Source organism: Ammospiza caudacuta, chromosome 15, assembly GCF_027887145.1.
Source record: "Ammospiza caudacuta isolate bAmmCau1 chromosome 15, bAmmCau1.pri, whole genome shotgun sequence".
NCBI lineage: Eukaryota > Metazoa > Chordata > Aves > Passeriformes > Passerellidae > Ammospiza > Ammospiza caudacuta.
The window spans coordinates 1,240,702-1,255,580 of NC_080607.1; positions in this window are offsets into that span (position 1 = coordinate 1,240,702).

The following is a 14,879-nucleotide window of genomic DNA, read 5'->3' on the forward strand; positions in this document are numbered from 1 at the left end:
GCGTCTTTTGTGGTCTACATCCTAGCAGAAAGCTTTTCCACTCTGTCTGGCAAGGAAAACATGCGCCAGCACAGAAAACATCTCCCATCGTGTTCTGGACGTTGTACGGAGGTCTGCCAAGTGTTTGCATAAAGAAATGAAAAGTTGTCCAAAATAACTTCCTATCGAATGTTCATGTGATTGGAAAAGTCAGGAAAGTGGTAAGGTACTGTTTTATATCAGTTGGCAAGCTGCGCACACAATCCCAGTGTTGTACAGCTTCCTTCTTCACCTTTCCGATGCTGCCGCTCTCTCCGGCTCCCGGAGCCGAAGAAGCGGCTTCTTCGCGCAAAGGCGATTGTACCGCTCACAGTGCTCTCTTAGCGCCGCTTCTGCCGAAAGAAGCCCGGGAGCGGCGCTTAGCTCCGGAGAGCATCGTACCTTCGTCTTTAGCGTCTTTTGTGGTCTACATCCTAGCAGAAAGCTTTTCCACTCTGTCTGGCAAGGAAAACCTGCGCCAGCGCAGAAAACATCTCCCATCGTGTTCTGGACGTTGCACGGATGTCTGCCAAGTGTTTGAAAGAAACAAAGAAAAGTTGTCCAAAACAGCTTCCAATCGAATATTCATGTGATTGGAAAAGTCAGGAAAGTGGTAAGGTACTGTTTTCTATCAGTTGGCAAGCTGCGCACACAATCCCAGTGTTGTACAGCTTCCTTCTTCACCTTTCCGATGCTGCCGCTCTCTCCGGCTCCCGGAGCCGAAGAAGCGGCTTCTTCGCGCAAAGACGATTGTACCGGTCACAGTGCTCTCTTAGCGCCGCTTCTGCCGAAAGAAGCCCGGGAGCGGTGCTTAGCTCCGGAGAGCCTCGTACCTTCGTCTTTAGCGTCTTTTGTGGTCTACATCCTAGCAGAAAGCTTTTCCACTCTGTCTGGCAAGGAAAACCTGCGCCAGCGCAGAAAACATCTCCCATCGTGTTCTGGACGTTGCACGGAGGTCTGCCAAGTGTTTGCATAAAGAAATGAAAAGTTGTCCAAAATAACTTCCTATCGATTGTTCATGTGATTGGAAAAGTCAGGAAAGTGGTAAGGTACTGTTTTCTATCAGTTGGCAAGCTGCGCACACAATCCCAGTGTTGTACAGCTTCCTTCTTCACCTTTCCGATGCTGCCGCTCTCTCCGGCTCCCGGAGCCGAAGAAGCGGCTTCTTCGCGCAAAGACGATTGTACCGCTCACAGTGCTCTCTTAGCGCCGCTTCTGCCGAAAGAAGCCCGGGAGCGGCGCTTAACTCCGGAGAGCATCGTCCCTTCGTCTTTAGCGTCTTTTGTGTTCTACATCCTAGCAGAAAGCTTTTCCACTCTGTCTGGCAAGGAAAACCTGCGCCAGCACAGAAAACATCTCCCTTCGTGTTCTGGACGTTGCACGGATGTCTGCCAAGTGTTTGAAAGAAACAAAGAAAAGTTGTCCAAAACAGCTTCCAATCGAATATTCTGTGATTGGAAACGTCAGGAAAGTGTAAGGTACTGTTTTCTATCAGTTGGCAAGCTGCGCACACAATCCCAGTGTTGTACAGCTTCCTTCTTCACCTTTCCGATGCTGCCGCTCTCTCCGGCTCCCGGAGCCGAAGAAGCGGCTTCTTCGCGCAAAGACGATTGTACCGCTCACAGTGCTCTCTTAGCGCCGCTTCTGCCGAAAGAAGCCCGGGAGCGGTGCTTAGCTCCGGAGAGCCTCGTACCTTCGTCTTTAGCGTCTTTTGTGGTCTACATCCTAGCAGAAAGCTTTTCCACTCAGTCTGGCAAGGAAAACCTGCGCCAGCGCAGAAAACATCTCCCATCGTTTTCTGGACGTTGCACGGAGGTCTGCCAAGTGTTTGCATAAAGAAATGAAAAGTTGTCCAAAACAGCTTCCTATCGAATATTCCTGTGATTGGAAAAGTCAGGAAAGTGGTAAGGTACTGTTTTCTATCAGTTGGCAAGCTGCGCACACAATCCCAGTGTTGTACAGCTTCCTTCTTCACCTTTCCGATGCTGCCGCTCTCTCCGGCTCCCGGAGCCGAAGAAGCGGCTTCTTCGCGCAAAGACGATTGTACCGCTCACAGTGCTCTCTTAGCGCCGCTTCTGCCGAAAGAAGCCCGGGAGCGGCGCTTAGCTCCGGAGAGCATCGTACCTTCGTCTTTAGCGTCTTTTGTGGTCTACATCCTAGCAGAAAGCTTTTCCACTCTGTCTGGCAAGGAAAACATGCGCCAGCACAGAAAACATCTCCCATCGTGTTCTGGACGTTGTACGGAGGTCTGCCAAGTGTTTGACAAGAAGAGAGGAAAAGTTGTCCAAAACAGCTTCCAATCGAATATTCATGTGATTGGAAAAGTCAGGAAAGTGGTAAGGTACTGTTTTCTATCAGTTGGCAAGCTGGCGCACACAATCCCAGTGTTGTACAGCTTCCTTCTTCACCTTTCCGATGCTGCTGCTCTCTCCGGCTCCCGGAGCCGAAGAAGCGGCTTCTTCGCGCAAAGACGATTGTACCGCTCACAGTGCTCTCTTAACGCCGCTTCTGCCGAATGAAGCCCGGGAGCGGCGCTTAACTCCGGAGAGCCACGTACCATCTTCTTTAGCGTCTTTTGTGGTCTACATCCTAGCAGAAAGCTTTTCCACTCAGTCTGGCAAGGAAAACCTGCGCCAGCACAGAAAACATCTCCCATCGTGTTCTGGACGTTGCACGGAGGTCTGCCAAGTGTTTGAAAGAAACAAAGAAAAATTGTCCAAAACAGCTTCCAATCGAATGTTCATGTGATTGGAAAAGTCAGGAAAGTGGTAAGGTACTGTTTTCTATCAGTTGGCAAGCTGCGCACACAAGCCCAGTGTTGTACAGCTTCCTTCTTCACCTTTCCGATGCTGCCGCTCTCTCCGGCTCCCGGAGCCGAAGAAGCGGCTTCTTCGCGCAAAGACGATTGTACCGCTCACAGTGCTCTCTTAGCGCGGCTTCTGCCGAAAGAAGCCCGGGAGCGGCGCTTAGCTCCGGAGAGCATCGTCCCTTCGTCTTTAGCGTCTTTTGTGGTCTACATCCTAGCAGAAAGCTTTTCCACTCTGTCTGGCAAGGAAAACCTGCGCCAGCGCAGAAAACATCTGCCATCGTGTTCTGGACGTTGCACGGAGGTCTGCCAAGTGTTTGCATAAAGAAATGAAAAGTTGTCCAAAATAACTTCCTATCGAATGTTCATGTGATTGGAAAGGTCAGGAAAGTGTTAGGTACTGTTTTCTATCAGTTGGCAAGCTGCGCACACAATCCCAGTGTTGTAAAGCTTCCTTCTTCACCTTTCCGATGCTGCCGCTCTCTCCGGCTCCCGGAGCCGAAGAAGCGGCTTCTTCGCGCAAAGACGATTGTACCGCTCACAGTGCTCTCTTAGCGCCGCTTCTGCCGAAAGAAGCCCGGGAGCGGCGCTTAGCTCCGGAGAGCATCGTACCTTCGTCTTTAGCGTCTTTTGTGGTCTACATCCTAGCAGAAAGCTTTTCCACTCTGTCTGGCAAGGAAAACCTGCGCAAGCACAGAAAACATCTCCCATCGTGTTCTGGACGTTGCACGGATGTCTGCCAAGTGTTTGAAAGAAACAAAGAAAAGTTGTCCAAAACAGCTTCCAATCGAATATTCATGTGATTGGAAAAGTCAGGAAAGTGGTAAGGTACTGTTTTCTATCAGTTGGCAAGCTGCGCACACAATCCCAGTGTTGTACAGCTTCCTTCTTCACCTTTCCGATGCTGCCGCTCTCTCCGGCTCCCGGAGCCGAAGAAGCGGCTTCTTCGCGCAAAGGCGATTGTACCGCTCACAGTGCTCTCTTAGCGCCGCTTCTGCCGAAAGAAGCCCGGGAGCGGTGCTTAGCTCCGGAGAGCCTCGTACCTTCGTCTTTAGCGTCTTTTGTGGTCTACATCCTAGCAGAAAGCTTTTCCACTCTGTCTGGCAAGGAAAACCTGCGCCAGCGCAGAAAACATCTCCCATCGTGTTCTGGACGTTGCACGGAGGTCTGCCAAGTGTTTGCATAAAGAAATGAAAAGTTGTCCAAAATAACTTCCTATCGATTGTTCATGTGATTGGAAAAGTCAGGAAAGTGGTAAGGTACTGTTTTCTATCAGTTGGCAAGCTGCGCACACAATCCCAGTGTTGTACAGCTTCCTTCTTCACCTTTCCGATGCTGCCGCTCTCTCCGGCTCCCGGAGCCGAAGAAGCGGCTTCTTCGCGCAAAGACGATTGTACCGCTCACAGTGCTCTCTTAGCGCGGCTTCTGCCGAAAGAAGCCCGGGAGCGGCGCTTAGCTCCGGAGAGCATCGTACCTTCGTCTTTAGCGTCTTTTGTGGTCTACATCCTAGCAGAAAGCTTTTCCACTCTGTCTGGCAAGGAAAACATGCGCCAGCGCAGAAAAAATCTCCCATCGTGTTCTGCACGTTGCACGGAGGTCTGCCAAGTGTTTGACAAGAAGAGAAGAAAAGTTGTCCAAAACAGCTTCCAATCGAATATTCATGTGATTGGAAAAGTCAGGAGAGTGGTAAGGTACTGTTTTCTATCAGTTGGCAAGCTGCGCACACAATCCCAGTGTTGTACAGCTTCCTTCTTCACCTTTCCGATGCTGCCGCTCTCTCCGGCTCCCGGAGCCGAAGAAGCGGCTTCTTCGCGCAAAGACGATTGTACCGCTCACAGTGCTCTCTTAGCGCGGCTTCTGCCGAAAGAAGCCCGGGAGCGGTGCTTAGCTCCGGAGAGGCTCGTACCTTCGTCTTTAGCGTCTTTTGTGGTCTACATCCTAGCAGAAAGCTTTTCCACTCTGTCTGGCAAGGATAACCTGCGTCAGCACAGAAAACATCTCCCATCGTGTTCTGGACGTTGCACGTAGGTCTGCCAAGTGTTTGCATAAAGAAATGAAAAGTTGTCCAAAATAACTTCCTATCGAATGTTCATGTGATTGGAAAAGTCAGGAAAGTGGTAAGGTACTGTTTTCTATCAGTTGGCAAGCTGCGCACACAAGCCCAGTGTTGTACAGCTTCCTTCTTCACCTTTCCGATGCTGCCGCTCTCTCCGGCTCCCGGAGCCGAAGAAGCGGCTTCTTCGCGCAAAGACGATTGTACCGCTCACAGTGCTCTCTTAGCGCCGCTTCTGCCGAAAGAAGCCCGGGAGCGGCGCTTAGCTCCGGAGAGCATCGTCCCTTCGTCTTTAGCGTCTTTTGTGGTCTACATCCTAGCAGAAAGCTTTTCCACTCTGTCTGGCAAGGAAAACCTGCGCCAGCGCAGAAAACATCTCCCATCGTGTTCTGGACGTTGCACGGAGGTCTGCCAAGTGTTTGCATAAAGAAATGAAAAGTTGTCCAAAATAACTTCCTATCGAATGTTCATGTGATTGGAAAGGTCAGGAAAGTGTAAGGTACTGTTTTCTATCAGTTGGCAAGCTGCGCACACAATCCCAGTGTTGTACAGCTTCCTTCTTCACCTTTCCGATGCTGCCGCTCTCTCCGGCTCCCGGAGCCGAAGAAGCGGCTTCTTCGCGCAAAGACGATTGTACCGGTCACAGTGCTCTCTTAGCGCCGTTTCTGCCGAAAGAAGCCCGGGAGCGGCGCTTAGCTCAGGAGAGCATCGTACCTTCGTCTTTAGCGTCTTTTGTGGTCTACATCCTAGCAGAAAGCTTTTCCACTCTGTCTGGCAAGGATAACCTGCGCAAGCACAGAAAACATCTCCCATCGTGTTCTGGACGTTGCACGGAGGTCTGCCAAGTGTTTGCATAAAGAAATGAAAAGTTGTCCAAAATAACTTCCTATCGATTGTTCATGTGATTGGAAAAGTCAGGAAAGTGGTAAGGTACTGTTTTCTATCAGTTGGCAAGCTGCGCACACAATCCCAGTGTTGTACAGCTTCCTTCTTCACCTTTCCGATGCTGCCGCTCTCTCCGGCTCCCGGAGCCGAAGAAGCGGCTTCTTCGCGCAAAGGCGATTGTACCGCTCACAGTGCTCTCTTAGCGCCGCTTCTGCCGAATGAAGCCCGGGAGCGGCGCTTAACTCCGGAGAGCCTCGTACCATCTTCTTTAGCGTCTTTTGTGGTCTACATCCTAGCAGAAAGCTTTTCCACTCTGTCTGGCAAGGAAAACCTGCGCCAGCGCAGAAAACATCTCCCATCGTGTTCTGGACGTTGCACGGAGGTCTGCCAAGTGTTTGCATAAAGAAATGAAAAGTTGTCCAAAATAACTTCCTATCGAATGTTCATGTGATTGGAAAGGTCAGGAAAGTGTAAGGTACTGTTTTCTATCAGTTGGCAAGCTGCGCACACAATCCCAGTGTTGTACAGCTTCCTTCTTCACCTTTCTGATGCTGCCGCCTTCTCCGGCTCCCGGAGCCGAAGAAGCGGCTTCTTCGCGCAAAGACGATTGTACCGCTCACAGTGCTCTCTTAGCGCCGCTTCTGCCGAAAGAAGCCCGGGAGCGGCGCTTAACTGCGGAGAGCATCGTCCCTTCGTCTTTAGCGTCTTTTGTGGTCTACATCCTAGCAGAAAGGTTTTCCACTCTGTCTGGCAAGGAAAACCTGCGCCAGCACAGAAAACATCTCCCTTCGTGTTCTGGACGTTGTACGGAGGTCTGCCAAGTGTTTGAAAGAAACAAAGAAAAGTTGTCCAAAACAGCTTCCAATCGAAGATTCATGTGATTGGAAACGTCAGGAAAGTGTAAGGTACTGTTTTCTATCAGTTGGCAAGCTGCGCACACAATCCCAGTGTTGTACAGCTTCCTTCTTCACCTTTCCGATGCTGCCGCTCTCTCCGGCTCCCGGAGCCGAAGAAGCGGCTTCTTCGCGCAAAGACGATTGTACCGCTCACAGTGCTCTCTTAGCGCCGCTTCTGCCGAAAGAAGCCCGGGAGCGGTGCTTAGCTCCGGAGAGCCTCGTACCTTCGTCTTTAGCGTCTTTTGTGGTCTACATCCTAGCAGAAAGCTTTTCCACTCAGTCTGGCAAGGAAAACCTGCGCCAGCGCAGAAAACATCTCCCATCGTGTTCTGGACGTTGCACGGAGGTCTGCCAAGTGTTTGCATAAAGAAATGAAAAGTTGTCCAAAATAACTTCCTATCGAATGTTCATGTGATTGGAAAAGTCAGGAAAGTGGTAAGGTACTGTTTTCTATCAGTTGGCAAGCTGCGCACACAATCCCAGTGTTGTACAGCTTCCTTCTTCACCTTTCCGATGCTGCCGCTCTCTCCGGCTCCCGGAGCCGAAGAAGCGGCTTCTTCGCGCAAAGACGATTGTACCGCTCACAGTGCTCTCTTAGCGCCGCTTCTGCCGAAAGAAGCCCGGGAGCGGCGCTTAGCTCCGGAGAGCATCGTACCTTCGTCTTTAGCGTCTTTTGTGGTCTACATCCTAGCAGAAAGCTTTTCCACTCTGTCTGGCAAGGAAAACATGCGCCAGCACAGAAAACATCTCCCATCGTGTTCTGGACGTTGTACGGAGGTCTGCCAAGTGTTTGACAAGAAGAGAGGAAAAGTTGTCCAAAACAGCTTCCAATCGAATATTCATGTGATTGGAAAAGTCAGGAAAGTGGTAAGGTACTGTTTTCTATCAGTTGGCAAGCTGGCGCACACAATCCCAGTGTTGTACAGCTTCCTTCTTCACCTTTCCGATGCTGCTGCTCTCTCCGGCTCCCGGAGCCGAAGAAGCGGCTTCTTCGCGCAAAGACGATTGTACCGCTCACAGTGCTCTCTTAACGCCGCTTCTGCCGAATGAAGCCCGGGAGCGGCGCTTAACTCCGGAGAGCCTCGTACCATCTTCTTTAGCGTCTTTTGTGGTCTACATCCTAGCAGAAAGCTTTTCCACTCAGTCTGGCAAGGAAAACCTGCGCCAGCACAGAAAACATCTCCCATCGTGTTCTGGACGTTGCACGGAGGTCTGCCAAGTGTTTGAAAGAAACAAAGAAAAATTGTCCAAAACAGCTTCCAATCGAATGTTCATGTGATTGGAAAAGTCAGGAAAGTGGTAAGGTACTGTTTTCTATCAGTTGGCAAGCTGCGCACACAAGCCCAGTGTTGTACAGCTTCCTTCTTCACCTTTCCGATGCTGCCGCTCTCTCCGGCTCCCGGAGCCGAAGAAGCGGCTTCTTCGCGCAAAGACGATTGTACCGCTCACAGTGCTCTCTTAGCGCCGCTTCTGCCGAAAGAAGCCCGGGAGCGGCGCTTAGCTCCGGAGAGCATCGTACCTTCGTCTTTAGCGTCTTTTGTGGTCTACATCCTAGCAGAAAGCTTTTCCACTCTGTCTGGCAAGGAAAACATGCGCCAGCACAGAAAACATCTCCCATCGTGTTCTGGACGTTGTACGGAGGTCTGCCAAGTGTTTGACAAGAAGAGAAGAAAAGTTGTCCAAAACAGCTTCCAATCGAATATTCATGTGATTGGAAAAGTCAGGAAAGTGGTAAGGTACTGTTTTCTATCAGTTGGCAAGCTGCGCACACAATCCCAGTGTTGTACAGCTTCCTTCTTCACCTTTCCGATGCTGCCGCTCTCTCCGGCTCCCGGAGCCGAAGAAGCGGCTTCTTCGCGCAAAGACGATTGTACCGCTCACAGTGCTCTCTTAGCGCGGCTTCTGCCGAAAGAAGCCCGGGAGCGGCGCTTAGCTCCGGAGAGCATCGTCCCTTCGTCTTTAGCGTCTTTTGTGGTCTACATCCTAGCAGAAAGCTTTTCCACTCTGTCTGGCAAGGAAAACATGCGCCAGCACAGAAAACATCTCCCATCGTGTTCTGGACGTTGTACGGAGGTCTGCCAAGTGTTTGACAAGAAGAGAGGAAAAGTTGTCCAAAACAGCTTCCAATCGAATATTCATGTGATTGGAAAAGTCAGGAAAGTGGTAAGGTACTGTTTTCTATCAGTTGGCAAGCTGGCGCACACAATCCCAGTGTTGTACAGCTTCCTTCTTCACCTTTCCGATGCTGCTGCTCTCTCCGGCTCCCGGAGCCGAAGAAGCGGCTTCTTCGCGCAAAGACGATTGTACCGCTCACAGTGCTCTCTTAACGCCGCTTCTGCCGAATGAAGCCCGGGAGCGGCTCTTAACTCCGGAGAGCCTCGTACCATCTTCTTTAGCGTCTTTTGTGGTCTACATCCTAGCAGAAAGCTTTTCCACTCAGTCTGGCAAGGAAAACCTGCGCCAGCACAGAAAACATCTCCCATCGTGTTCTGGACGTTGCACGGAGGTCTGCCAAGTGTTTGAAAGAAACAAAGAAAAATTGTCCAAAACAGCTTCCAATCGAATGTTCATGTGATTGGAAAAGTCAGGAAAGTGGTAAGGTACTGTTTTCTATCAGTTGGCAAGCTGCGCACACAAGCCCAGTGTTGTACAGCTTCCTTCTTCACCTTTCCGATGCTGCCGCTCTCTCCGGCTCCCGGAGCCGAAGAAGCGGCTTCTTCGCGCAAAGACGATTGTACCGCTCACAGTGCTCTCTTAGCGCGGCTTCTGCCGAAAGAAGCCCGGGAGCGGCGCTTAGCTCCGGAGAGCATCGTCCCTTCGTCTTTAGCGTCTTTTGTGGTCTACATCCTAGCAGAAAGCTTTTCCACTCTGTCTGGCAAGGAAAACCTGCGCCAGCGCAGAAAACATCTCCCATCGTGTTCTGGACGTTGCACGGAGGTCTGCCAAGTGTTTGCATAAAGAAATGAAAAGTTGTCCAAAATAACTTCCTATCGAATGTTCATGTGATTGGAAAGGTCAGGAAAGTGTTAGGTACTGTTTTCTATCAGTTGGCAAGCTGCGCACACAATCCCAGTGTTGTAAAGCTTCCTTCTTCACCTTTCCGATGCTGCCGCTCTCTCCGGCTCCCGGAGCCGAAGAAGCGGCTTCTTCGCGCAAAGACGATTGTACCGCTCACAGTGCTCTCTTAGCGCCGCTTCTGCCGAAAGAAGCCCGGGAGCGGCGCTTAGCTCCGGAGAGCATCGTACCTTCGTCTTTAGCGTCTTTTGTGGTCTACATCCTAGCAGAAAGCTTTTCCACTCTGTCTGGCAAGGAAAACCTGCGCAAGCACAGAAAACATCTCCCATCGTGTTCTGGACGTTGCACGGATGTCTGCCAAGTGTTTGAAAGAAACAAAGAAAAGTTGTCCAAAACAGCTTCCAATCGAATATTCATGTGATTGGAAAAGTCAGGAAAGTGGTAAGGTACTGTTTTCTATCAGTTGGCAAGCTGCGCACACAATCCCAGTGTTGTACAGCTTCCTTCTTCACCTTTCCGATGCTGCCGCTCTCTCCGGCTCCCGGAGCCGAAGAAGCGGCTTCTTCGCGCAAAGACGATTGTACCGCTCACAGTGCTCTCTTAGCGCCGCTTCTGCCGAAAGAAGCCCGGGAGCGGTGCTTAGCTCCGGAGAGCCTCGTACCTTCGTCTTTAGCGTCTTTTGTGGTCTACATCCTAGCAGAAAGCTTTTCCACTCTGTCTGGCAAGGAAAACCTGCGCCAGCACAGAAAACATCTCCCATCGTGTTCTGGACGTTGCACGTAGGTCTGCCAAGTGTTTGCATAAAGAAATGAAAAGTTGTCCAAAATAACTTCCTATCGAATGTTCATGTGATTGGAAAAGTCAGGAAAGTGGTAAGGTACTGTTTTCTATCAGTTGGCAAGCTGCGCACACAAGCCCAGTGTTGTACAGCTTCCTTCTTCACCTTTCCGATGCTGCCGCTCTCTCCGGCTCCCGGAGCCGAAGAAGCGGCTTCTTCGCGCAAAGACGATTGTACCGCTCACAGTGCTCTCTTAGCGCCGCTTCTGCCGAAAGAAGCCCGGGAGCGGCGCTTAGCTCCGGAGAGCATCGTCCCTTCGTCTTTAGCGTCTTTTGTGGTCTACATCCTAGCAGAAAGCTTTTCCACTCTGTCTGGCAAGGAAAACCTGCGCCAGCGCAGAAAACATCTCCCATCGTGTTCTGGACGTTGCACGGAGGTCTGCCAAGTGTTTGCATAAAGAAATGAAAAGTTGTCCAAAATAACTTCCTATCGAATGTTCATGTGATTGGAAAGGTCAGGAAAGTGTAAGGTACTGTTTTCTATCAGTTGGCAAGCTGCGCACACAATCCCAGTGTTGTACAGCTTCCTTCTTCACCTTTCCGATGCTGCCGCTCTCTCCGGCTCCCGGAGCCGAAGAAGCGGCTTCTTCGCGCAAAGACGATTGTACCGGTCACAGTGCTCTCTTAGCGCCGTTTCTGCCGAAAGAAGCCCGGGAGCGGCGCTTAGCTCAGGAGAGCATCGTACCTTCGTCTTTAGCGTCTTTTGTGGTCTACATCCTAGCAGAAAGCTTTTCCACTCTGTCTGGCAAGGAAAACCTGCGCAAGCACAGAAAACATCTCCCATCGTGTTCTGGACGTTGCACGGAGGTCTGCCAAGTGTTTGCATAAAGAAATGAAAAGTTGTCCAAAATAACTTCCTATCGATTGTTCATGTGATTGGAAAAGTCAGGAAAGTGGTAAGGTACTGTTTTCTATCAGTTGGCAAGCTGCGCACACAATCCCAGTGTTGTACAGCTTCCTTCTTCACCTTTCCGATGCTGCCGCTCTCTCCGGCTCCCGGAGCCGAAGAAGCGGCTTCTTCGCGCAAAGGCGATTGTACCGCTCACAGTGCTCTCTTAGCGCCGCTTCTGCCGAATGAAGCCCGGGAGCGGCGCTTAACTCCGGAGAGCCTCGTACCATCTTCTTTAGCGTCTTTTGTGGTCTACATCCTAGCAGAAAGCTTTTCCACTCTGTCTGGCAAGGAAAACCTGCGCCAGCGCAGAAAACATCTCCCATCGTGTTCTGGACGTTGCACGGAGGTCTGCCAAGTGTTTGCATAAAGAAATGAAAAGTTGTCCAAAATAACTTCCTATCGAATGTTCATGTGATTGGAAAGGTCAGGAAAGTGTAAGGTACTGTTTTCTATCAGTTGGCAAGCTGCGCACACAATCCCAGTGTTGTACAGCTTCCTTCTTCACCTTTCCGATGCTGCCGCCTTCTCCGGCTCCCGGAGCCGAAGAAGCGGCTTCTTCGCGCAAAGACGATTGTACCGCTCACAGTGCTCTCTTAGCGCCGCTTCTGCCGAAAGAAGCCCGGGAGCGGCGCTTAACTGCGGAGAGCATCGTCCCTTCGTCTTTAGCGTCTTTTGTGGTCTACATCCTAGCAGAAAGCTTTTCCACTCTGTCTGGCAAGGAAAACCTGCGCCAGCACAGAAAACATCTCCCTTCGTGTTCTGGACGTTGTACGGAGGTCTGCCAAGTGTTTGAAAGAAACAAAGAAAAGTTGTCCAAAACAGCTTCCAATCGAAGATTCATGTGATTGGAAACGTCAGGAAAGTGTAAGGTACTGTTTTCTATCAGTTGGCAAGCTGCGCACACAATCCCAGTGTTGTACAGCTTCCTTCTTCACCTTTCCGATGCTGCCGCTCTCTCCGGCTCCCGGAGCCGAAGAAGCGGCTTCTTCGCGCAAAGACGATTGTACCGCTCACAGTGCTCTCTTAGCGCCGCTTCTGCCGAAAGAAGCCCGGGAGCGGTGCTTAGCTCCGGAGAGCCTCGTACCTTCGTCTTTAGCGTCTTTTGTGGTCTACATCCTAGCAGAAAGCTTTTCCACTCAGTCTGGCAAGGAAAACCTGCGCCAGCACAGAAAACATCTCCCATCGTGTTCTGGACGTTGCACGGAGGTCTGCCAAGTGTTTGAAAGAAACAAAGAAAAATTGTCCAAAACAGCTTCCAATCGAATGTTCATGTGATTGGAAAAGTCAGGAAAGTGGTAAGGTACTGTTTTCTATCAGTTGGCAAGCTGCGCACACAAGCCCAGTGTTGTACAGCTTCCTTCTTCACCTTTCCGATGCTGCCGCTCTCTCCGGCTCCCGGAGCCGAAGAAGCGGCTTCTTCGCGCAAAGACGATTGTACCGCTCACAGTGCTCTCTTAGCGCGGCTTCTGCCGAAAGAAGCCCGGGAGCGGCGCTTAGCTCCGGAGAGCATCGTCCCTTCGTCTTTAGCGTCTTTTGTGGTCTACATCCTAGCAGAAAGCTTTTCCACTCTGTCTGGCAAGGAAAACCTGCGCCAGCGCAGAAAACATCTCCCATCGTGTTCTGGACGTTGCACGGAGGTCTGCCAAGTGTTTGCATAAAGAAATGAAAAGTTGTCCAAAATAACTTCCTATCGAATGTTCATGTGATTGGAAAGGTCAGGAAAGTGTTAGGTACTGTTTTCTATCAGTTGGCAAGCTGCGCACACAATCCCAGTGTTGTACAGCTTCCTTCTTCACCTTTCCGATGCTGCCGCTCTCTCCGGCTCCCGGAGCCGAAGAAGCGGCTTCTTCGCGCAAAGACGATTGTACCGCTCACAGTGCTCTCTTAGCGCCGCTTCTGCCGAAAGAAGCCCGGGAGCGGCGCTTAGCTCCGGAGAGCATCGTACCTTCGTCTTTAGCGTCTTTTGTGGTCTACATCCTAGCAGAAAGCTTTTCCACTCTGTCTGGCAAGGAAAACCTGCGCAAGCACAGAAAACATCTCCCATCGTGTTCTGGACGTTGCACGGATGTCTGCCAAGTGTTTGAAAGAAACAAAGAAAAGTTGTCCAAAACAGCTTCCAATCGAATATTCATGTGATTGGAAAAGTCAGGAAAGTGGTAAGGTACTGTTTTCTATCAGTTGGCAAGCTGCGCACACAATCCCAGTGTTGTACAGCTTCCTTCTTCACCTTTCCGATGCTGCCGCTCTCTCCGGCTCCCGGAGCCGAAGAAGCGGCTTCTTCGCGCAAAGGCGATTGTACCGCTCACAGTGCTCTCTTAGCGCCGCTTCTGCCGAAAGAAGCCCGGGAGCGGTGCTTAGCTCCGGAGAGCCTCGTACCTTCGTCTTTAGCGTCTTTTGTGGTCTACATCCTAGCAGAAAGCTTTTCCACTCTGTCTGGCAAGGAAAACCTGCGCCAGCGCAGAAAACATCTCCCATCGTGTTCTGGACGTTGCACGGAGGTCTGCCAAGTGTTTGCATAAAGAAATGAAAAGTTGTCCAAAATAACTTCCTATCGATTGTTCATGTGATTGGAAAAGTCAGGAAAGTGGTAAGGTACTGTTTTCTATCAGTTGGCAAGCTGCGCACACAATCCCAGTGTTGTACAGCTTCCTTCTTCACCTTTCCGATGCTGCCGCTCTCTCCGGCTCCCGGAGCCGAAGAAGCGGCTTCTTCGCGCAAAGACGATTGTACCGCTCACAGTGCTCTCTTAGCGCGGCTTCTGCCGAAAGAAGCCCGGGAGCGGCGCTTAGCTCCGGAGAGCATCGTACCTTCGTCTTTAGCGTCTTTTGTGGTCTACATCCTAGCAGAAAGCTTTTCCACTCTGTCTGGCAAGGAAAACATGCGCCAGCGCAGAAAACATCTCCCATCGTGTTCTGCACGTTGCACGGAGGTCTGCCAAGTGTTTGACAAGAAGAGAAGAAAAGTTGTCCAAAACAGCTTCCAATCGAATATTCATGTGATTGGAAAAGTCAGGAGAGTGGTAAGGTACTGTTTTCTATCAGTTGGCAAGCTGCGCACACAATCCCAGTGTTGTACAGCTTCCTTCTTCACCTTTCCGATGCTGCCGCTCTCTCCGGCTCCCGGAGCCGAAGAAGCGGCTTCTTCGCGCAAAGACGATTGTACCGCTCACAGTGCTCTCTTAGCGCGGCTTCTGCCGAAAGAAGCCCGGGAGCGGTGCTTAGCTCCGGAGAGGCTCGTACCTTCGTCTTTAGCGTCTTTTGTGGTCTACATCCTAGCAGAAAGCTTTTCCACTCTGTCTGGCAAGGATAACCTGCGTCAGCACAGAAAACATCTCCCATCGTGTTCTGGACGTTGCACGTAGGTCTGCCAAGTGTTTGCATAAAGAAATGAAAAGTTGTCCAATATAACTTCCTATCGAATGTTCATGTGATTGGAAAAGTCAGGAAAGTGGTAAGGTACTGTTTTCTATCAGTTGGC